The 23,591-nt window shown below is 34.2% G+C and overlaps 1 long non-coding RNA gene across 1 annotated transcript; it reads right to left on the bottom strand.

The window, feature by feature from the left end:
- Positions 1–279: 279 nt before the first annotated feature.
- LOC127864299 (uncharacterized) lies at positions 280–7,470 on the bottom strand. Its single transcript, XR_008041689.1, has 3 exons — positions 7,378–7,470; positions 6,474–6,649; positions 280–795 (listed from the first exon to the last, which is right to left on the bottom strand). It is a non-coding gene; the product is annotated as an uncharacterized LOC127864299 (long non-coding RNA).
- Positions 7,471–23,591: the final 16,121 nt, after the last annotated feature.

Consider the following 23,591-nt stretch of genomic DNA (forward strand, 5'->3'; position numbering starts at 1 on the left):
TTGACAACAGTTTACAGACAGTATCAAATATGGATTTCTTCTTAATTGGGTAATGACTGACACTCTTCCAGTTTTTTTTAACTTCTTTCCTGTGGCTTCAATTAAGATGTCAAACAATTATACTTGAAATGACAGGCAACACAAATTTGACACCAGACAATGACTGACCAAAATAGCATTTGTACCTCAGTTGAACACGCAATCTGTGATTGGACTACATGCCACTAAGAATGTGGCTGTTATTGATATCAATGTAATCTTACCTGACACGTCTTGGCTTGTAATTCTTGACTTGACAACTATCCGAGGAACAGTCACTTCCACCCAAACAAGAAAGAGGTCAGTTCAGGTTCAGTGTATGGCTTGATTTTTTTATTTCTACTGCCCACTAGACAACCATTTTCACTTCAAACTCAACATGAGGGAGGTCAGTACATGTCCAGGGTTTGGCTTGAGTTCTATTTTTGCTGCTCATTAGACAACAACTGTCACTTCCAACTCAACAGGTTAGAGGCCAATACAGGTCCAGTGTTTGGCTTGAATTTCGTGGCTGCTGCTCACTAGATATCTATCCCAACCACTGTCACTTCCACCTAAACAGGATGGGGCCAGTATAGTTTCAAGTGTTCGGCTTGAGTAACAATTCTGCTGGTAACTATATAACTATTCCATTAACAGTCACTTCTACCTAGACAGGAGGGAGGTCAAGAAATGTCCAGCATCTGGCTCAAGTTCTATTTCTCTAGCCTACAATGCTTGAGCCCCTTGCTTGCCAAAGTGTCCTCTGTACATCAACTGTTTATTAAAAATTGAAAAAATAATTAGCTCATTAATTATTTCCCAACAAGGTTAACAAAACTCTGTGAATACATGCATGTATTATTAATGCCTTTATACCTGTTAAGTCATCAAACACCCTATCAGATTTTCAATTTATGTGCGAAAAACATCTAATTAAAATCAACTTACATGTACCTGATTTTTTTGGGTGGGGAGGGTGCGGGGAGAGTGCATTGATCATAACCCCCAAAATATTTCAAAGTTTTATTAAAGGCTAATTATATCTTATTATAAAACTGAAATTAAATAACAATTATCTCAATCACATATGTCGCTATGTCTGCTTTACAAGGCAAATCAGAGATATAGGATGTAGAAGTAAGGCAAGTGTAATATTTAGAATTGTAAAATGCATTAAAAATGAAGCTTCAGAAAAATACTAGTATTGTGTGAGTTCCTTGGCTATTCAATGCCATGAATATTGCAGCTATCAGCGACGCTACTGACGTAGCTTTCAAGGTAATAAACTATGTTTCTTTTCATACTTTAATGTGTCCAGCGCATAATTATGAAAATTATGAAAACGTAAATTCAGCATATCTCACTTTATTTAAATCCAAATATATAATTAAATAAGCAATTAATATGTGCATTTTACAATAAAATACAGAATAAAACTGCCAATTTGTGCATGAACAACCGTTGCGACAGAAGGGATACTACTCAATTCTTCTTTATTATACTGTACACGATTCCTCTCAATTACTTCCCTTTACTTTAAGTATAATTATCTAGAACTCGTGTTTAATAATGAATGTGCATGTACTGGCATCTATGCTTTTTGAAACTTAGTGATTGAACATAAAATAAAAAATCTTGACAAGATTGTACATTCAGTTTCAACATACTATATAAACAATTAACGTTCCAATGAAAAATAAGTTCACACTATGATATAAATACATTGCAAAATGTTGAAACATATTGAATTCAAAATTGAGATACCTGTTACAAAGTACATTATAAGTGAACAAATAGTTAACATGACTGGCTGAAAAGGTTAAAACACACTTTGTTTATCTTATTGCTTTCACCTAATAATCAGCATACACTACAGGCTGACAACTGTTGTGTACTAGTTCAAGGCGAGTTAATTATAACACAACTGTCACATTGTGTGAACAGGTAAATACATGTAGTTTCCTTTGTCGGCAGTTAAAGCTCCATAGAAAATTCACAACCCTTAACACTTGTCAAAAAAGGGACAATTGCAAACTGATGAATTGCAGTTTCTGTCTGTTTATAGGTTGGATTCGGTGAATTTACGTAGTGTTCTGGAATGGTTGGATTGCATAATTTGATGGTAAATCTGGCTTTGATGAAAGAAAACAATGTTTCTTTGTGGATATTTCTGACCCCGTCCTATAAGGCCATCGATGCAAAATACGAAAAAATGTACGCAAAAGTGTGGACAACATCTTATAATCAATCTGAATAATAATTGAAGACGTACGGTAAAAAGTATTGCTCGCAGATTTATTTTGTATTTATGTTCACCAATAAGCTTACGTATTTTGAAGTTGTATATCATTTGTCAAAAAGATAAAAGTTGTCAAAAGGGAATGTGCATCGTGAAATTATATTCTTAGTGTTATAGGTATCATCAATATTCCAACAATGTTCATATAAAATTTTAGTGGTTATTGAAAATTTTATTTTATTTTGATTGAATCTCATTATATACCATTTTCAACATATTTTCTATGCTTTCAGAACGTCTAAAAGGGACATTTCGTCATTTTTGGTCGTCGAAGTTATCTCTATAACATAAATAGGATGACAAACAGTACACACTCATTTATACCTTTGCTAAAATACACACTCTAAATGTCAGTGGGTTGTGTTTATTTCAATCTTGCATTTTAGAAACATGAGTTACGTCTAAGATTTTGCCCTGGCGAACAACTTTGTAAAAAATTGTTGATATTAGGTCCATTCCACACTAGGTCACCAGACGATATTTAAAGAAAAGCAGTGGCTAACCATGCGGCCCGGAACAACTACATGTAGCCTATACTGTCTAGTCATACGGCCCGTACTGCTAGACTGTATTGGCTAGTCGGAGGCTGTGTATGTATAGCCTTTCCTTTGGGGATTGTCTAGTCCTACAGCTTAATAAAGTATAGAATTGTCATTCAGTGCTGTTGATCAGTAATTAATTTGTTAAAGCTCATAAAAGTGCACACATTCTTCATATGTTTCGGCTTCCTTTCATGTAATACGGTTTCTAAGTTGATTCTTTAATTAGTCGACGATCCTAAGGAAAGTGTAAAAAACTGTTTTTTATGAGGTGCGGCATCGATATTATGAAATTCAATGACGGCAGTCGTCAAAGGTATTTCTTAGAAATTGAGTTACACAACTAATTTGATAATTATTTGACAATTGATCGTTTCATACAAGCACTCGTTCAGTTCTCTGAAAATGGCCGTGTCATTAACCGTTGGGGAAAAATTATCCACTTATGGTGCATATATAGGCAACATTGAACTGTACCAGCATTCAAATTGTGTACAGTTTTGTAAACCTAGTTCAAGCAAAAATGATGATTAAAGCAGATGCCTTATGGAAACTTTCATTAAAAATATAAAAGTGTCAGAAATTACAAAGAGCTGTATTCATGGAGCGAAGAACTTCAAATCAGAAGGCACAGGCAAGCGAAATCAGAGGTAAATAGGATAACTTTTGCATTCTTGATATTCCTTTATTCTGTTTACTTAAGCACAATATTTAGTGGCTTTAATTTACATAATTGAAGATATGAGCAACTTAAATTGTCATACATGCGAAAAACAAAGGCACGGATAAGCCTGTGTATTCACACTGTCTAATCAGCTTCTTTGTTTCCGCTGCATCATTACTTGAAATTACAAGTTAAAAACCAATCATTGTAGTTCCGAAGATTTATTTGTATGCATAGTCAACATAACATGTATTATGCCCAATTGTCATGAAATGGTGCCTCATATTGTGAAAATAGGGTATATAGCTGTATGTTGTATATGCTTTTTGTCAAGTGCTATTAACTCAGCGATTTTCCTCGTCAAATTGGGAAAAGTACCCGTACCAGTCCAATTGGGAAAAATTGAGTCGTGAAAACCTCAAAATTGGGAAAAATCGAGTTGTGAAATCTTTAAATTGGGAAAATCGCGTCGTGAAGTTTGGGTCTTATTATATATTATAAATAACAAAATATTAAAAAGAACACACACAATCATTTACTAGTTGTTTTAATCTCTTATAAAGCAATGTCTCTTTCTTTCATTTTTTTTGAAAATTTCAACAATCTTTGATGTTTGATCATCACTCAGTTGCTGGCATCCCTCTCTGCACAGCATCATTAGTGCTGTCAATATGTCCTGTGATAGACGGTTCCGATTGGTCGTGCAAAGATTATTTGAAATCTTGAAACCAAACTGCGTCAGTAAACGGGATCCACTTGCCTGATGACTCTTTTTTAGTTTTTTTTTTCATAATAACAGTACGCTGGCTGCCTGACAAAAGAACGGAAACAGTAACGACTCTATTGATTGAACGCGCTGAATAATAAAACCCGAAATTAATCAAGCGCGTGGTTACACACAACTATAAGATTTTCTTTGTTCGCTCGCCGAAAGTTGTGTTTTGTTACGAAACTTTCGATTGTTTTGAGAAAAAATCCGTACGCCGATTGGGATTTTTTCAGATGCCGATTGGGAATTTGGGAATTTTGGCTCGATTGGGAAAGTACCATTTACCGGTACTTTATAAAGAAGGAGGAAAATCGCTGTAACTGAAAGCAATTAAATCATATTCAATTGTTTTCGTTCTATAATACTTCTTTACTTTTTGTCAATTTACATTTTCATCTTTTATTGTTTTATCTTTTTCACATTAAGTTTTTTTTTATTTGTTTTGTTGAAACTTTTCTCATTATTATGTCGCAATTTTCATTGCCTTAGTTATTATTTACTATATATTTAATGAATGCATTTGATATTTGTATGTATTTATATAATCTATAAGTGTGATTTATGTTGATTGCTGTAATTGTTGTTTGGTTAAATATATTAACATTTCATATCTCCCTTTTTTACCCCCATAATGCACGAATCAGATTTCCAACCATGACGAAACATTATCCATGCTTTCATAATGTCTATAAAAAAGGGACATTACGTTATTTTGATTCGTCTAAGCTATCTCTATAACAAAAAATAGGATGATAAACAGTATGTACACTCATCGTTATCTTTGCATAAAAAACACACTCTTTCTAAATTTGAGTGTGTTTATTTTTAACTTGTGATTAAAAAAAGCTATAACCTAATTTTGAAAAATGATTTGCGTCTAAGATTATGCAATGGCGAAAAACTTCATTGCCTTCAACGCATTGATTTAAGCGGGTATATACGATTTTGTCAAATATTTATGAATTTATATAAAATGTGTAAACAATTATTATATATATATTTCAATATAAATTAAAATAAAAGTTAAGAAGAACATGTGTTGAAAAATGCGAAATAAGCCAGATATTTAATTCTGAAATTGAAAACGAATTTGCCAGCATGTATACCATACATGTACGATGTGAATCTAAACTTAGTTTAACGGTTTGTTTGAATTCCCCCAACGATATCTTTTCATAAGACACAGGAACACTAACTGCGATCCTAATACAAAGACGAATGCTTCGGTTATTGTAGGAAAATATGTAGAGTATGGTCGGGTAATATCGTCCTGTGGTATTTATCGGACACATTTAAATTATTGTTATTTCTATTATGTAGTTGCTAAATATAACGTCATTTATGATGACATCATACATATCACATATTTTCTAAGAACGACTTGTACAAGTTCCATTCAGCGCTTTTTGTTTTCAATCGTTGAAAATCATATCGTATTTTAATGTGAGCATCTTATCAACATCTATAAGGTAGGTACCAAATCATTTTAGTCATAAAACATCTATTTAATGCTATTAGGTGCTGAAATAGTGAGAAATGATAGTTTGTATCCTTAATATAATGACTGTTAATCGTTAATGCAAACAAAATCACCGTTGTCTGGTTACTGGGATGGTCGAAAACTGCCACTTAGAATTGTCAATTGCGGGAAATATCGCCCATACTGAAGTAAGTATTCCCCAAGTATAAATTGCTTCTTTTATTTTTCAGAATCATGACAAAGCAACTACAAGTATCAAAAAGTGACAAACATTATTCAGATGCCTATTAAAAACTTGCTATAGCTATGGCAAATAGTGGTGCTGTGTCGAAGCGGAAGGCAGCAGAAATGTTCAGGATTCCTAAATCCACTCTAATGGACAAACTCGCAGGTCGAACTCCAGAGCATAGAGCACAGGGTCCAGTAAAAAAAAAAAAAAAAATTGTTTACATAAACAATTTTTTTTTTTTTTTACTGGACCCTGTGGCATAGAGCAAGACTTGACCCTTTCACCGTCCTGACAGAAGCCGAAGAAAATGCATTGGTTGAGTACCGTACTGGGATGGCATCCATCGGTTATCAAGTAACAAGCAATGAACTTTGCCTTGAGGTGAAAACAATTCTTGATTGAAACCCCTTTCCAAACAATACCCCAGGTAGAGATTGAATAAATGCAATTAAAAGTCGGCACACTGAATTACCTGAAAGAACCCCCATGAAGCTTGGACAGCAATGAACCGGGTTGTCGATCCGACGAGGGAGCTGCCAGTGAGTGGATTTGCTGTACTTCCTGTGGATCCGAATGGCATATTAACTGCACAGGGGACGCAATGATCTTAGAGATACCCGCAGAGCAAGTTTGCAACTACCCATTCCACTGCAAAAGATGATTGTAACTCAATCGTACAATGTTTCATTGAATTGCTTTGTGATTTTGTTCAAAACAAATTTTGTGAAAGAAAAGAATAAAAGAAATCTTCAATTTCAGTACAAAAATTAGATTTTTTTTAACTTGTAGAGTGGACGATAACTACCTGAAGTGTCCGAAAACTGCCACCATACACCTTGTATTTTTGTTAGTGCATTCTTGCATCAAACACAAAAAGACTATAGAAAGCATATCAGCAACGTTCAACTGCAAAATAACCTAAGTGTACAAATTGATTGCGAATAAATCGCAAGTTAGTGACATTAAATGCAAAAACAATGTTAAATGGGCGATAACTACCCACTTTACTCTACGTCACAATCGGCTCGGGGCGCTAATTTGTCTTTGCTGCATTTTATGAAATTGGGCTTTAATGACATCAGTAATGTATAATTTTTCTTTCCCATTTTATGTATTGTAATATATTTTATCAATATATTACAATTTAACACATATAAAAAATCGTATATACCCGCTTTAATGTGAACAAAATCATCGATATTAGGTCCATTTCTACACCGAACGATACTTGAAGAAAAGGGGAGCAGCTCATTCATCTGTCTTGACAAAATGTACAGTTTACGATTCATTTGTTTGAAAAATAGAAATTGTATGAATCAGACCATCGTTAATATATAGCTATTTCATATAAATAGATGTAATAAACACATATTCACCTTTGTCATTACATTATGAGTTTTATATTCCTTACTAAAATGTATTTGTCAAGTTCGTTCACTAAATGATTTGTCAAACGCCGCCATCTTAGGTTACATTCAACTAAAACATCGAGTATCTCTCTGTAGTGCGTAATTTCTAAAGAGTTCTTCTTCTCTTCTTTAATAAAAGCTATTTAAAAATCTAAGGCTTGTATTATGTGCCTTTTTCTAATATCCACATGTTTCTGCAGTATATTTATCACGTCAATTGCATTTTAAGTTAAAAAAATGAACTTTTAATTTGCGTTTTCTGTTATATGGGGCTTTTGTCGAAAAATTCTTTGTCGAAATATGGCTGCCAAAAGGATGTTTGTACTGGTGCCTGCATTCGTATGACATGCCCTTTTATTGAAATTAATAAAAAAAACATATCGATCGTTAAAAGTATTACAAAAGTTTGCAATAGGAGAAAGAAACGCTTGAAAATTGCTTTAAAAGGTTGCAGTATTAGGCAAGATTGAACTTTACCGGTACGCAGTTGTTTACCACTATCGACAAAGCGAGGGTTTGGGGGCTGTAGCCCCCGATACTAAGGAAGTATATAGGATAAAATGGATTATAAGATGTTGCGTTAGTTGTTATGTGTTAGGTGTTAAGGGTTAGGGTTAGGGTAAGCTGTTTGATGTTAAGTGTTGCGTACCGGTAAAGTTCAATCGTCCCCAATATTATAATGCGATCATTTCGGCATTGAAATTAGTGTAATTTAAATGGTAAAACCACAGATAATGGAATGTTAATATTGCAGAAATTCATATGCAAGCATGATTATAACACGATTTTAATGATTATTCGACCAATGTCCAGTGTGACAATTGGAATGCTAGACAAGATGGGTGATGTGAATATTATGGACAAAATGAATGGGCATGTAAGGGATGGGATGCGGATCCGATTGGGAAGAATAAGTGTTAAATTTTCGAATTACCTTACTAGCAAATACGATGATCTCCCTATATTTAAATTTCAGATGGAGAACAAGATTACAAAAATACACAACGATACGCATGCATTACATTCACGCCATTCTCTCTTGTTTCGTATGCTTGATCTTTTATCCCTTAAGCCACATATTGCGAAAAATCAGTGGCAGTCTTGCTCTAGGCTTGAAGAATGTTAACACACTGTTAAAAGCTTTATTTGTTCAAATATCTCAGTTATTGAAATATAGTTGAAAAACATCTTAAGTGCATAAAAGACAAGTGTTCTTGCAGTTTGTGCCGATATCTTAATTAAGGTATGTGAATACATCCTTGAATACGTCTGAAATCGGTGACAAAATTTCACTTTGCGTGAAGTATAACCGTGCATAACCGTGCAGTACACAATGAACTTTTAAACAAGAACACAGGCTAATAAAAAAAGTAATTCTGATGTATTTTACACTGCCATAAGCAGCATAAAATCTGTATTTTATGTACTCGTTGAAATTCTTGTTTTAAAAAGTGCTTGTTCCAGTCAAATCTCTGTGTATGTTTGGTATTGAAAGTGTCGTTAAATGGTTTTACCAAAACATACTGTTATGTGTGGCGTATTCTGCAATAACTATAATGTCAAGTAAAATAGTTGAATGAAATCCACAGGATTCAAATCCGGGACCTCTGCGAGTCAGATATAACGCGCTTCCTCTGTGTCTGTCAGGCTTAAATACTGTTCAGCCTATTGAAAGTGATATTATGGGCATCTAACAATTTATAGGTGTATATCGCAGCCGTTTTTTTATTTTTGGTGTTTTCACTTCATATACACGTATATTTGTTAATGCAGCATCAACATCCTATAATGCTAAAACAAGATCCCGGAAATAGAAAAATAATGCATTTGAATATGAAAATGATTCGATTTCAATGTGAATCAAAATTGAGTGTTAGTGCAGATTTGTTCATACGACAAAAGGGCTATATTTTGTTGAACGTATCATTTTGGCTTAGAGGACTGGGTGAGTCATGTAAAATATCGAATATAATATATATTTTTATAAACAATTAGAAGAAAGATGAGTTGCAGATAATTGGACAGTTACCACATTTTAACTAACTCTTTTGGCCTGTTAATTCTTTTCAGCTCAAATCAACAGTGAAAAATGCCCATAATATCACTTTTAAACGCCTTGTAAGAAAATACACGCACTTTAAAATTTATCATTACAATGCATTCCAGACGCTTTACCCTATTAATAAATGTATTTCCTTTACAGCTCAACCGATTTTTACAACTATGCCCCAGATCTGAAAGGTTACTGCAATACATGATTGAATTAATACCTTAATGATCTTGGGAGTAAATATTTCAGTTTTTTTTTCAGTTATTCATTTAACATCTCCAGACTTATCAGAAAGTTACAGTCAGGTCCAGCTGTAAAATCTTCATACTAGTATTCAACAACTGACCTGTAAGTGTGATTATGATTCTTTAGTTATGCATACATGCATTGCACTCGACAACACCGTCTTCAAATAGTGATGCTTTTTGGTATTTTATTTCAGATGTACATCGATGATGAAGTTACAATCTGGACAAGATCTGACAGACGCAATTAAGTGAATCGACATTGTGACGGTTGTTTTATCGAAATTATGTTATTAACGGTATATGGTGATTAAAATGTATTTAACAAATTACAACATGCTTGCTCTGTGTAATAATAACGAAATCAAAAGCCATTGCTTCGGTTATCATCGGTTGACTTCAATCGTGATACATCGGCTATCTCGGATTCCTCCGTAAGATAGGCCTCGTGGCTAACGGTCGCCATATTGCCTTGTATTACTACTTAACTACCCAAAAGGTTGTCAGTCTATTGTTATGAGGCTGTATACATGCGCGTTGAACTAGTGCCAAACTTTTTAACGAAACTTTGATATTAAGAGCACTATTAACGTTCATTTGTGTTGCATTTTGACCTATTATCCAAGTTATTTACTTTTCCATTATTATTTAATCACCCTATCATCCAATTTTTAAGATGAAAGTACGGTGTTTACAAAACCAACCAAACCGAAAGTGAAACTGGATGCATTACGTTTCGCGATGTAAACATTAAATATTTGTTCAGTTTGAGGAAGCGAATCGATAATAGACGTTGGAATATGTATGCAATACAGACTATCATTGCCGATTGTAGTACTAGCTAAAAAATACCTTTTATGACAGGTCATGTATAGAACGTTAATCAAATAGTGACCATAAATCACTACAAATGTCTGGGTTGTTCATTAACCCATTTATGCCCAGTGGACTCTCCCATCCTTCTAAATTGGATCAATTTATTTCCAAAAGTAGGGCTGTCTGGTATATTTATTTCTATATTTAGAATATTTCTTACAGAAATTTCTTTAAGCAAACAGCGCAGACCCAGATGAGACGCCGCATTATGTGGCGTCTCATCTGGGTCTACGCTGTTTGCAATGTCCTTTTTTTCAGGACACTAGGCATGAATGGGTTAATATAATTAATGCACGTTTCTGATCTAATTGCCTGTATCTAGTTGTAATTACCATGATATTGATAAAATTAAAACGTTTTTTTTCATAAATTAACATTACATGTTTTATTTTTATCATTTAGGGAATATATAATTGTATCATTATCATCATTAAATATTCTGAAAATGATCTAAATTATCATGATTACTTTAAAGTAGAATTTTTAAATTTTACTCATTATTTTTTTTAATGAATTTGCACATTTGCTTGATTCAAAATAAAATGTATTAATAAGGGTTTCAGTTGTTAGTTTTAACCCATTTTTAGTTCGATTAAATTTAAAGTACTAACTACGTACATGTATGTGAAATGCTCTTGAGTTCGTTTCCTGGGCCTAGAACCAGTACTTGGGTGTCTCTTGGAGATTTCTTAAGAATGCTCCCACACTGGGGATCAAACCAGTGACCTCCAGATCATTAGGTGGACACCACATCCATTACACATCAGCGACCTTTAATTAGTAAATTACTTTAGTATTGCAGCATTATATAATGTTATGTTGCTACATATTTTTGGAAAATGATTAATGTGCAGTACTAAATAAATCTAAATGCAGACAATTTTAATTGTGTATATTGTGTGATTATTAGTTACAAATTCCCTTTTTACAGGTATACTGGATTATGAAAGACTGATAAACATAAAATTGACAACTCATCTCCCCAACGATACTTTGTGTGGCTCATTCTCAGAACAAACCCATAGTCAGTGAGAAAACTACAGTGTAAAAAGACCACTTGATTGTGACAATTATGGCTGACCAAGCAAATGTTATCATTTAAAATAAAGAAAACTTCCAGTTCAATATACATTTTATACCAATTATGACATTGGCCAACACAGAAAATAATTATAAGGTTGATTTTCCCAAATTTGACTGTTACAATTGGATACTGTTTTAAGCTTCACTCTACTTTGTCTGAAAATAAAAGTCCTAAATGATGTAATAGAAACATACATATTTAATTTTTAGTTTTACAAGGATATATATATACATACATATATTATAATATCTTTGTATCGATGGTCAATCAATTTAAGTTTAACTAATATATGCATACACATTTTATACATGTGTATGCTTTGATTTTTTCTATTGAAGCCAAATTAATATCCCATTAGATAGATAGATAATATCACAGCAGTATTCCTATTTTGTCTGCAAGTACTGCAGAAATCATGGATTATTATTTTACTGAGTCAGCCTTAATCTTTATATTATAATTGTTAAAACAGATTAAGATGTGCATTATACAATTGAGGATGCATCAAGATTAAAAAATGGTACATGTATAAATTAATAAAGAATCAATAACAATCAGAAACTGTGCATTTTTTTCAGTATTGTGTGAAAGGATTTGAAGTCATGATGTGTTTTTGAAATATGATTTATGTGAATTTGAATAAATATATAAAATTTAGTGATTTTCTCAGACAAAACTGTTAATTACATACTAAAGTATTCAGAATGTATTATTGTAATATTCATTCAAATTTTTAAGTACAAAAAGCACTTTTCCCTGGCATTTGTATTTATAGTAATTGCATATTTTATAATTCTGACAGCATTTATAAACTGTGTTCATGCAAGCATGAACACGGTTTCATTTTTTGAGTATTTAAACAAGAAGGCCATGATGGCCCTGTATCCCTCCACTGCTGAAAAAAAGGCTGAAACAAATTTCTCTGCATGTGCAAATACTTAAATATAGGCCCTATTTAAGCACATGTACACTTTTGTGACCTTCTGGGCTGGGTCAAATTTAACCCCAGAGGCATAATTTGGGAAAACTTTGTAGAGGACTACTATATCTCACTACATACAAAATGTGTTAGCCCTAGGTCCTAGAGTTAAGGACAAGAATATTTTTAAAGTTTTCACAAAATAAGCAAGATATAAGCGTATCTAATGTTCAATTTTGTGACATGCGGGTCAGGATCAAATTTGACCCAAAGGGCATAATTTGAACAAACTTGGTAGAGGACTATAAGATGTTACTGCATACCAAATTTGGTAGCCATAGTCCAAATGGTTTTCGACAAGAAGATTTTTAAAGATTTCACAAAATAGGCGCTTTAAAAGCGTTTATTCAATTTTGTGACCCCCTGGGGCAGGGTCAAAGTTGACCCCAGAGGCATTATTTGAACAAATTTGGTAGAGGTTTATTAGATGTCACTACATACCAAATTTGGTAGCCCTAGGCCCAATGGTTATGGACAACAAGATTTTTTAAGTTTTCACAAAATAGGCCCCATATAAGCGTATGTTCAGTTTTGTGACCCCGGGCAGGGTCAAATTTGACCCAAGGGGCATAATTTGAACAAACTTGGTAGAGAACTATAACATGTCACTACATACCAAATTTGGTAGCCCTATGCCTTATGGTTAAGGACAAGAAGAGTTTTAAAATTTTCACAAAATAGGCACTATATAAGCATATAATTGATTTTGTGGCCCCCGGGGCAGGGTCAAAGTTGACCCCTGGGGCATAATTTGAACAAACTAAGTAGAGGACTATACAATGTCACTACATACCAAATTGTGTAGCCCTAGGCCTAATGGTTATGGACAAGATTTTTTTTTAAGTTATCACAAAATAGGCATTATATAAGCATATGTTCAATTTTGTGACCCCCGGGTCAGGGTCAAATTTGACCCTAGGGATTAAATTTGAACAAATTTGGTAGAGGACTATTAGATGTCACTATATACCAAATTTGATAGCCCTAGGCCGGATTGTAATTGACAAGAAATTTTTTGAAGTTTTCACAAAATAGGCCTTATATAAGCATATGTTCAATTTTGTGACCCTCGGGGCAGGGTCAAACTTGACCCCAGGGGCATAATTTGAACAAACTTGGTAGAGGACTATAAGATGCCACTACATACCAAATTTGGTAGCCCTAGGCCCAATGGTTATGGACGAGAAGATTTGTAAAGTTTTCACAAAATATACCCTATATAAGCATATGTTCAATTTTGTGACCCCCAGGGCAGGGTCAAATTTGACCCCAGGGGTATAATTTGAACAAATTAGGTAGAGGACTATTAGATGTCTCTACATACCAAATTTGATAGCCCTAGGCCCAATGGTTATGAACGGGAGATTTTGAAAGTTTTCACAAAATAGGCCTTATTTAAGCAAATTTTCAATTTTGTGACCCCAGGGCAGAGTCAAATTTGACCCCAGGGGCATAATTTGAACAAATTTGAAAGAGGTACACCCCAGGAACATTCCTAAGAAATTTCATCAGAATTGGACCAGTAGTTTAGGAGAAGATGTTTAAAGGAAAAGTTTATGCATGGATGCACGATGGACACAGGACCTTTGGCCAGTGGAGCTAAAAATCAAATAAAACATTTAGTTTTGATTTAATATCAGTTTTTATATGCAAGTGTCTATTTCACTTATAAATTAAAACAGCATATTATTCATTATTGAAAAGATTATTCCAAGCTTGATGTCATTTTTCAACTTTGCATAGTGTAGTTAATTGAACATTGTATTGAACTGTATGGGCAGCTATATTTTTTAATATATGTATGTTGTATTATACAAAATGAATTAATTCTACCACAAGTAGACCATATAAGGCCTACTGCTACTAAATAGGCACTTGTATGAATTTGACACTGTTTTTGATGCTCATACAAAACTTTAATTATTACTATGCTTTAGTATATTAAATATTTTCAAGTTTTTGTTCAACATTTTTTGCAAAAGAAAAGAGTGTCTTAATGCATTTGAAAATATACTTAAAACAAACTAAAAATGCATTTTAACATACCTTTTTCCTGGTAAAGTGTATTTGGGATACTAAAAAATACACTTGAAGAGTATTAATGCAGGAAAAATACAGAGAAAAATACATTTGTTTCTGTTAGAAGTGTGTCTTGTCTGCATTTTTAAGTGTATTAAATGCACATCAAATGCAGATAAATACAATGCCAATACTGTTACATGTATTGTAATGGACATAAAATGCACTTGTTCTTGTAATTAAATGCTTTAGTGAATTGAAATAACCTTTTATAACGTTTTAACAATTAATAATACCTTTTTATATAAATTTTCTTTTGAAATGTGACACTTAAATGATTTTTGCACCACTAGTAAGAGATATAATTTGTGCTCATAATGCTTTATCATTACACTACATAATATCATTTGTTGTATGAAAATTACCTGTAAAATTCTTGTGAAAGCTCAAGAGATCAATAGCAGCGTGCTATACCCTGCTCCTTTTTACATGACTTGATGGTATTTAGTCCCCAATTCTACATGGCTAAGGGAAAATTAATGTGCAGATTTGACAAACTTTTAACATGATTGCTTGGTTAATTTAGAAACAAGATCAATGCATCATAACATAAAATGAAAAAATGTGTAAGAGTAAAAATGGAAGCAAAAAGCACTAGATTATCTGCCTTAAATCTGAGACGATATGTTGATGTATTGGAATTTCTCATAAATAATGTGCTCCATAGTTGTATAATTGTATAGTCGCATGCATGAGTGGTGTCAATGTCACAATACCAATTAAAGCCTATAATTTACTAAAACAATTTGAAGTTTGATGTGAGTTTTTTTTTCAAGATCTGTTATATATAATTATATATACATGTATATATATATATTGTTGAAAAGTTAACATGCAATAAGTTTACTGTAATTAAGTGACAAATAGTTTTACTTATTTGGTTGGATGCATATATGCAGATATATCATGGTTTGTGCAGAGGACAGTAGCAAAAACAAGAGCTGTCTCCGTAGGATGACATACGCCCCCGATAAACGCTTTAAAGGGATCTTTTCACGCTTTGGTAAATTGACAAAATTGAAAAAAGTTGTTTCAGATTCGCAAATTTTCGTTTTAGTTATGATATTTGTGAGGAAACAGTAATACTGAACATTTACCATGGTCTAATAGAGCCATTATATGCATCTTTTGACGATTTTAAAACCTAAAAATTATAAAGCGTTGCAACGCGAAACGATTGAATAATTTGGAGAGTTCTGTTTTTGTCGTTAAATTTTGTGAAACTAGAAAGATTGCTTATATAAGGTATAAAATACATTCAGACGTGTACTCGGCGGAATAGCTCAGTAGGCTAAAGCGTTTTTACTTCAGGACTCTGGCAGGACTCCAGGGGTCACTGGTTCGAAACCTGGTCCGAGCAAAGTTCTTTTCCTTTTTTTAATTTTATTCTTGATTTTTTACTGGAGCTTTTACGATCCAATGTTTACATTTATCGATATAAAGCATTTAATGAATAAGTTAAAAAATGCCAAAATCTGTGAAAAGGCCCCTTTAATAGAAGTTATGAGCATTTTTCAAAACCTAAAAGCCGACCCTAAGTTCAAGGTCAAAGGGGTAAAAATTTGTGTGTGTATGGGAAGGCCTTGTCCATATACACATGCATACCAAATATGAATGTTACATCTGAAGCGACATAGAAGTTATGAGCATTTTTTCGAAACCTAAATGCAAAGTGTGACGGATAGACAGACGGACAGTGCGATCACTATATGCCCTCCTTTGGGGGCATAAAAATGTGTTTCACATTGTTTTGGTAAATTAGTAATGTAGTTAAAAGAACAGAATCATCCATTATAAAGTTATTGATTATAAAGTGTTGCTGGCATATTTGATGCATTCATCTAGCTATAAGAAGGTCCCTGTTTTATCCCCACTGGCACCGAGTGAGGGTTTTCAAAATCTTTAAACAATATGAATAACTACATATAGGGTCGAGAGCCTTGTTGATATGGGGGCTAAACACCTGAAATCAAAGCGACTCAGGTTAAAGGCCGAGGCCAAATTAATAAACCAGAGGCCGCATGAGCCTGCTATACTCTGAACAAGTATTGTTTCTTCTCAGAAAACTGGCTTAAGTGTCTTACTAAGCTTTAGACTTTGAGTTTCAGTGCAATCAATCTAAAATAAATTGGTCAAATTAAATAATAATTTGTAAAAAATAAACATTCTGCACAAATTCAATTATTTACTTTACCTGTGTGCATGAATCATTTCAGTCTTAATGGTTAGTGAACTATGTCAAAAGCACCATATCTATGAAACACTTGTTTTTTGAATAGTGCAATGTTCCACAGAAATGCTGCTGATGATTATTCTACACGATGATGAATTATTAGATATATTTCTAAATTCCATTTCCACCAACAATTCGGTTATTCCACTACCAGTTCACATGCTTCATACACAGTTGAAAATAACACTATTTCACTCAACAACCGTGACACATGTACTCAATTTTTTAACTTTTCGCAATTAAAATTGTCTTCTACTGTTATTGTTGTTGTTGTACTTTTGAAAGTAGTTCGAAAGATGGCGACCATTAACCCAGAGATTGATTTATGAAATAAATCGTCTGCTGATCCAGAGTGCGGTTGACTTCAGTTATCCTCGGTTGACGTCAGTTATCCTCGGTTATCATCGGTTAACTTCAGTTATCGTCGGTTATCATCATTTATCATCAGTTATAATCACTCTCATCGCATCATCATTGAATATACCACTTGACATAATTTGATAGTAATATAATAATGATTCTTTAATAAAATATGTATCGGTAATTCACATTTATATTCAACAAACAATGTTTAATAAATACAAACATTCACATATCAGGCATTAAGCAAACACAAAACGCACTGAATGTTTCTACATGACACTTGATGAATCTTTGGGTTAATATGAGCCTCGTTCTGGGAAAACGTGGCTTAATGCACGTGCGTAAAGTGTCGTCCCAGATAAGCCTGTGCCGGATAAGCGTACATACGCCGTATGCTGCTATATGGTGTTGTACGACGCAGACGGACAAGCGTACATACGCCGTATGCTGCTATATGGTGTTGTACGACGCAGACGGACAAGCGTACATACGCCGTATGCTGTTATATGGATTTGTACGACGCAGACGGACAAGCGTACATACGCCGTATGCTGTTATATGGAGTTGTACGACGCAGATTTCTCCTTACACGGACTAATGACGAATAGCGTTCCACTCTGCAACATAGACACTCAAAATGTTAATTTAACAACACTTGCAAAATTTTGTTTCGTTTTTATTTGTGAGCATTAGCTCACAAATAATGTAGAGACAATTTTGCAAATCAGTATGGGCTTTACTACGTTAGGAACTGTAACCCGTGACTGCCTGTGTGTATAACTGCAGTAAAATTAAGCAGACGACGAATGCTAGGCTAGGAGCGTCTGCTCTAACCACCGCATCTGCCTGTTTATAGTTCCCACTGGTACACTAAATTTTGTGTATGTATTTAAAAGTATTTAACAGCTTGTAAGACAACGTTGGCCACTCTAGTGTTGATCATTAAAATCTGTACATATTGGCTGCTTTCAGGAAAAAGGGGCTTAATGCATGTCAAATAAGACTAGCCTGTGCACACTGATTAACAACACGTCTCAATATGTGCTTTAAGACACACTCTTTATAAATTTGAATTGGTTGTGGTCACTTCAAACTTGCGATATAAAAAGCTATCACATACTTTTGAAAACTGAGTTGCGTCTAAGATTAAAAAACAGCGAACAACGTCAGTGCCTTCGGCGCCTTGACTGAAAGTTAATTTTGTGCTGTTGTTTTTGTAAGCAAACAAATAATAATTTTATGAATCTTTCGGCTCGAAGGTCATATCCATCAAAGTTTTCTTGTCGGTCCCGCGACTTCGAGCCATAAGGAGTCGACTAATAAATGCAAGGCGAATGGGTGGAGCAGAGCGCCGTTGATATTTCTATTAAACGCATGGACGATAAAATACATATTGGGTGTATAACTTTTTTACTAATTCGCCAAGAAGCTCTATACGGCCACCGCTCCTTTAAAGGACGTGGCATCTGCATCATGATGTATAATGATAGATACATGCGACCTCAGGTCATATGATCTCCGGTTCCAGCGACGAACCTTTTTAGTTAGTGCTCACAGTGAAGACCTTTTAGTTGGTCGAACGTCTAATGAAAACGAAAAATACTAGGTCATGCTTGAGAGCGGTCTCAAATCATTCGACCCCCTGGTGCCAGTGTGTAACCACGAGGCAACGAATCGGCTCAAATAATTTAGCCTATGAAAACGGGGCTTAATGCAGCCCGCACGTGCTTATTAGGTACGACACTTTACGTTTTTATGATATTTTGTCAAATTTAGTCTCTTCTTGGCGAAAATTTTAGCAAAAGGCTAAGCCCCCCGTGCGCATTACAATACCATGCCTCGCTCGTTGTCGTTGTCCGCTTCCCTGAGCAATAGGCAAACAAATCTGTGGACGGTAATCACACAAATAATGAAAATTAACAGGTCGCTTTATTATTTGAATAACCGACGAGTTTCATTCAGATGTTATCAAATTATGAAACTCAATAAATATAATAATATAATCAGGATATTTTTTAGACCGATGATCAGACCTCACACTTGGGCATGTTGGTCCAAAAAATGTGTTAAACATTAAAAGCTAAATAACAGTTAACTTCATAGCGACACGATTCAGATGCATGTGCAATACAAAGACAAGACACTTCAATTTAATGACCATTTAATTACTAAATAATTAAACACATACCAGAAAACTAGAACTGTGACTGTCTGAGAAACGATTACATAAAAACAAAACGATAATCAATAGGACAACAACATCTCGAATTTATTAAATTGATGTTGAAACAAAGCATCATATAGCTAACACTCAATTCATTAAGAAGTCGAAATAAAGCGTTAAAAGGATAAACAAACATACAGTCGCCGTGGCATAGTAGATATGTTGTCCGCCTCGAGATCGGGAGGTCACGTGTTCGATCCCCGCTGTCGAATCGTTCTTTAAATCTCCCCATAGACACCAAGTCCTAGTTCTAGTCCGAGGAAATGGACTCAGGAGCGTTTCAAATAAGTTTAAGGCTTTCCATGCAATCGAGCTAAAATAAATAGGTTAGACTAAACTAAACTAAGGCGAATCTACAAAGCGGCTGTGTGTGTCCATCTTTGTTCATCTTTAGCAACATAAAATAGTTCAGTTGTTTGAAATAAATAATATTCTTATAGCTAGTTACTATTCAAAGGTTATGATGTACCAAAACACCGATACTCACAAGTATTTCAGATAGAAATATCGTCACAAGATGACCTACGTGAGCCAGTAACCGTAAAATCTATTCCGTAGTGAAGTTATACGACCCCTTGCTTGTCAACTTGTTTTTCTTGGTATATCATATTACGTTCTTGATGGATCATTATATTAAGTACCTTTTATTTGATAGTTTCAATGCGTATGTTATTAGCAAATTGTATGATGTTGGTCATTAAAACTTAAATGGTCGAACATCTGGATTAAAAAATATGAGCCGCGCCTTGGGAAAACCGGGTTTAATGCATGTGCGTTGTGGTCCAAGATTGGCCTGTTCAATTCGAAACTATCCGCTTGTATGGAATTTTTCAAGGGAATTATCGTTTAAATTATCAGCCAGTCTATGTGGAAAATGTCGTTTCAGATTAGCCTTTGCTGTTCGACACTTTCCACTTGTATGGTACTTTTGTTTTAAGGAATTATCCTTAAAAAGAAGCCACTTGTTTATGTGGAAAGTGTCGTTCCTGATTAGCCTTTGTGGATTGGGCAGGTTAATCTGGGATGACATTTTATGAACATGCATTAATGCTAATCTGGGACGACATTTTACAAACATGCATTAAGCCCAGATTTCATATTTTATCTTTATATAGGATTATATTCCATGAACTTTTCTTATTAGCACAGTATTTAGTTTTGGCCTATTTTTTACCATTTTCTGTTCAGAAGCAAAGTGAAAATGACTACATGCGAACAGCATAAAACCAGAACAGCATGCACTTAAAGGGATCTTTTTAAGTTTTGGTAAATTGACAAAATTGAAAAAAGTTGTTTCAGATTCGCAAATTTTCGTATTAGTTATGATATTTGTGAGGAAACAGTAATACTGAACATTTACCATGGTCTAATATAGCCATTATATGCATCTTTTGACGATTTAAAAACCTGAAATTATTAAGCGTTGCAACGCGAACCGATTTAATAATTTGGAGAGTTCTGTTATTGTCGTGTAATTTTGTGAAACTACTAAGATTGCTTATATAAAGTACAAAATACATCTCTCATACATACTTGGCAGGATGGCCGAGCGGTCTAATTGGTTTTTACTCCAGGACTCCGGGGGTCACTGGTTCGAGCCCTGCTGAAGGCTTCTTTTTGCATGTTTTTATTTTATTCTTGTTTTTTTTTACTGGAGCTTTTTAGATCCAATGTTTACATTTATCAATATAAAGCATTTAATGAAAAACTTCAAAACATGCCAAAATCTGCGAAAAGGCCCCTTTAAATCGTCTCGTTCGTTTGATTAATAACTGAACTTCTTGAACGAGCTTACAATTTTCTTCCTAGGTCAACGTTTGTATGCCAAACATGAGTTTTTATGCACTTATTGGATGAAATATACTCGTGTTTATAAACATTTGCACACGAACGTCCTGATAACGCAAACATTTAAAGAAACAATGGTCCACATCTTCGGTGTGGTATCATCAATATTGATTCCTTAATGAGATAATAATCGTATTAGATATGATCTGGTGACCTAGTTTTTGGATGCACGTGACCCAGATTCGCACTCATTCTAGATATCGTCAATATAAGTATTCGGAGAACGTTGACTGCAGATCGATTAATAAAAGAAGCCTCTGCAGTGAAAACAAGTTTTTTTCTAAGATTTGACCTTTAGTTCTAGTTTTTTGACACATGCGACAAAGATTCTAACCGTCGTCAAGATATTTTCAACATACTCATTCTGAGAAAGCTTAAATTTTACAGTATTCACTACGGATGCTAGTTGAGCTCAACGCTGATAAAATGTATCAATAACCAGGCTGTCAAGTGACCTATTTTCAAAAAGTAGGAAAAAATAGGAACTACTTTTGCAAGAAAAGTAGGAAAAAGGTAGGAAAAAGTAGGAACTTTTCCCTCAAAAGTAGGAATACATAATACTAATTTTTTAGACTCAGGTCCAGAAAACATAGCTTGAAACAGAGCAGGAGTGCCATCACATGTTCTGTATGGATACCCACTTGAAGCTACCTTAAGGGCCCAGAAGATTTCAGCCTTTTGTATCTGTTCCTTGTGTGATGGTTGTACTTGCATACAGATAGATTTATCCCCACCACCCTGAGAGCTGCTTGGCTTTGGAGCACTTCCATGCTTTTGTGAATTATCATGCATGTATTTCAAGTTTTCCTTGTGTTTTTATCCATCTGCATGACTTATCAGTTGATTAGCACCAGAATTACAACAAGATGGACTTCATTCAGACAGTACAATATATTGCAAACTCATTGCCAGTATCTCTCTTGCACCATGATCTAAGTGTTTTTCCACTGTTGTCCAACTTCTCCATCCATGAAGGTTTAAACTTTGTTTTCCCAGTAGGCATTTTAGCACTTATAGTGCATCTATGATAATTAAGTTTCAAGCAAAGCTACCCTGAAGTATAAATAGATGCTGTTCATTTTGGTGTATCATCAAATATGTGGTTAGAGGTCTTTTGTGTATCGATATAAAAATGGTAATATATTGTGCATGTTATATCCTTAAGCAGAAGACAAAATTCATTTAGTGATACACCAACTTGTTGTACAAGATTAATACTAGTATATAAAGCAGTGTCAATGCTCTGCTACAGCTACATTGTTAAACCTTTAAATTGAAAATAGGGTGCAGTTATAATAACTTAAGTTACATTCAAAATGACTGGTCATTGCAGAGCAGATTATGCAACTGGAGATAGGACCTTATCACCTGACATCTTTTATGACATCATTGATTGGGCAATGAAACAGTTGCACTACATTGTTTATTCCAGTTTCAAATAATTGTTTTTACATTATTGATGACTTCGCGGGAGTGTAATAATGCCGTTAAATAATTTTAATACTACGCTGTAACACCTTGAAGTTACCTCACTAGCTATGGCATAATTAGACAAGAAATGTGTTTTTTCAGAAACACAATGCCCACTATTGCACCGCTTTGAAATAAAATTTCAATATATTATTTGGCAGGTTTAGAAATTATCTCCCTTTTAAAGCTTCTTACTTCCCTTGGATTGTATTTTTAACTTTTGACCTTGAAGGATGACCTTCACCTTTCACCACTCAAAATGTGCAGCTCCATGAGATACACATGCATGCCAAATATCAAGTCACTATCTTCAATATTGCAAAAGTTATGGCACATATTAAAGTTTTTGGACGGACACACAGACAGACAGACAGACAGACAAACGGACTGACAGTACAACTGCTATATGCCACCCTACCGGGAGCATAAAAATGTATCAGGGCATTTAGGCTCTGTGCATTTATCTTTAATTACTAAACATGATGTACCTATGATATCAATAGAACATCATATCCGTTGTCATTTAATACAGAATTTATTACATTATATTTGTAAATGATGAAAACTCGGCAAAGCATCAGTTTTATCTGTTTCCAATAACTTGTGTAATAAATTCCATATTACATAACCACTCATACAATACATGTATCTCTATATCTCTACATTCCAAACAGCAATATCATGTAAACATGCATAAGGTTTGGTCAAATTGTTGTCAATGGAACAAAAT

This window comes from Dreissena polymorpha, chromosome 1 (assembly GCF_020536995.1).
Source record: "Dreissena polymorpha isolate Duluth1 chromosome 1, UMN_Dpol_1.0, whole genome shotgun sequence".
Lineage (NCBI taxonomy): Eukaryota > Metazoa > Mollusca > Bivalvia > Myida > Dreissenidae > Dreissena > Dreissena polymorpha.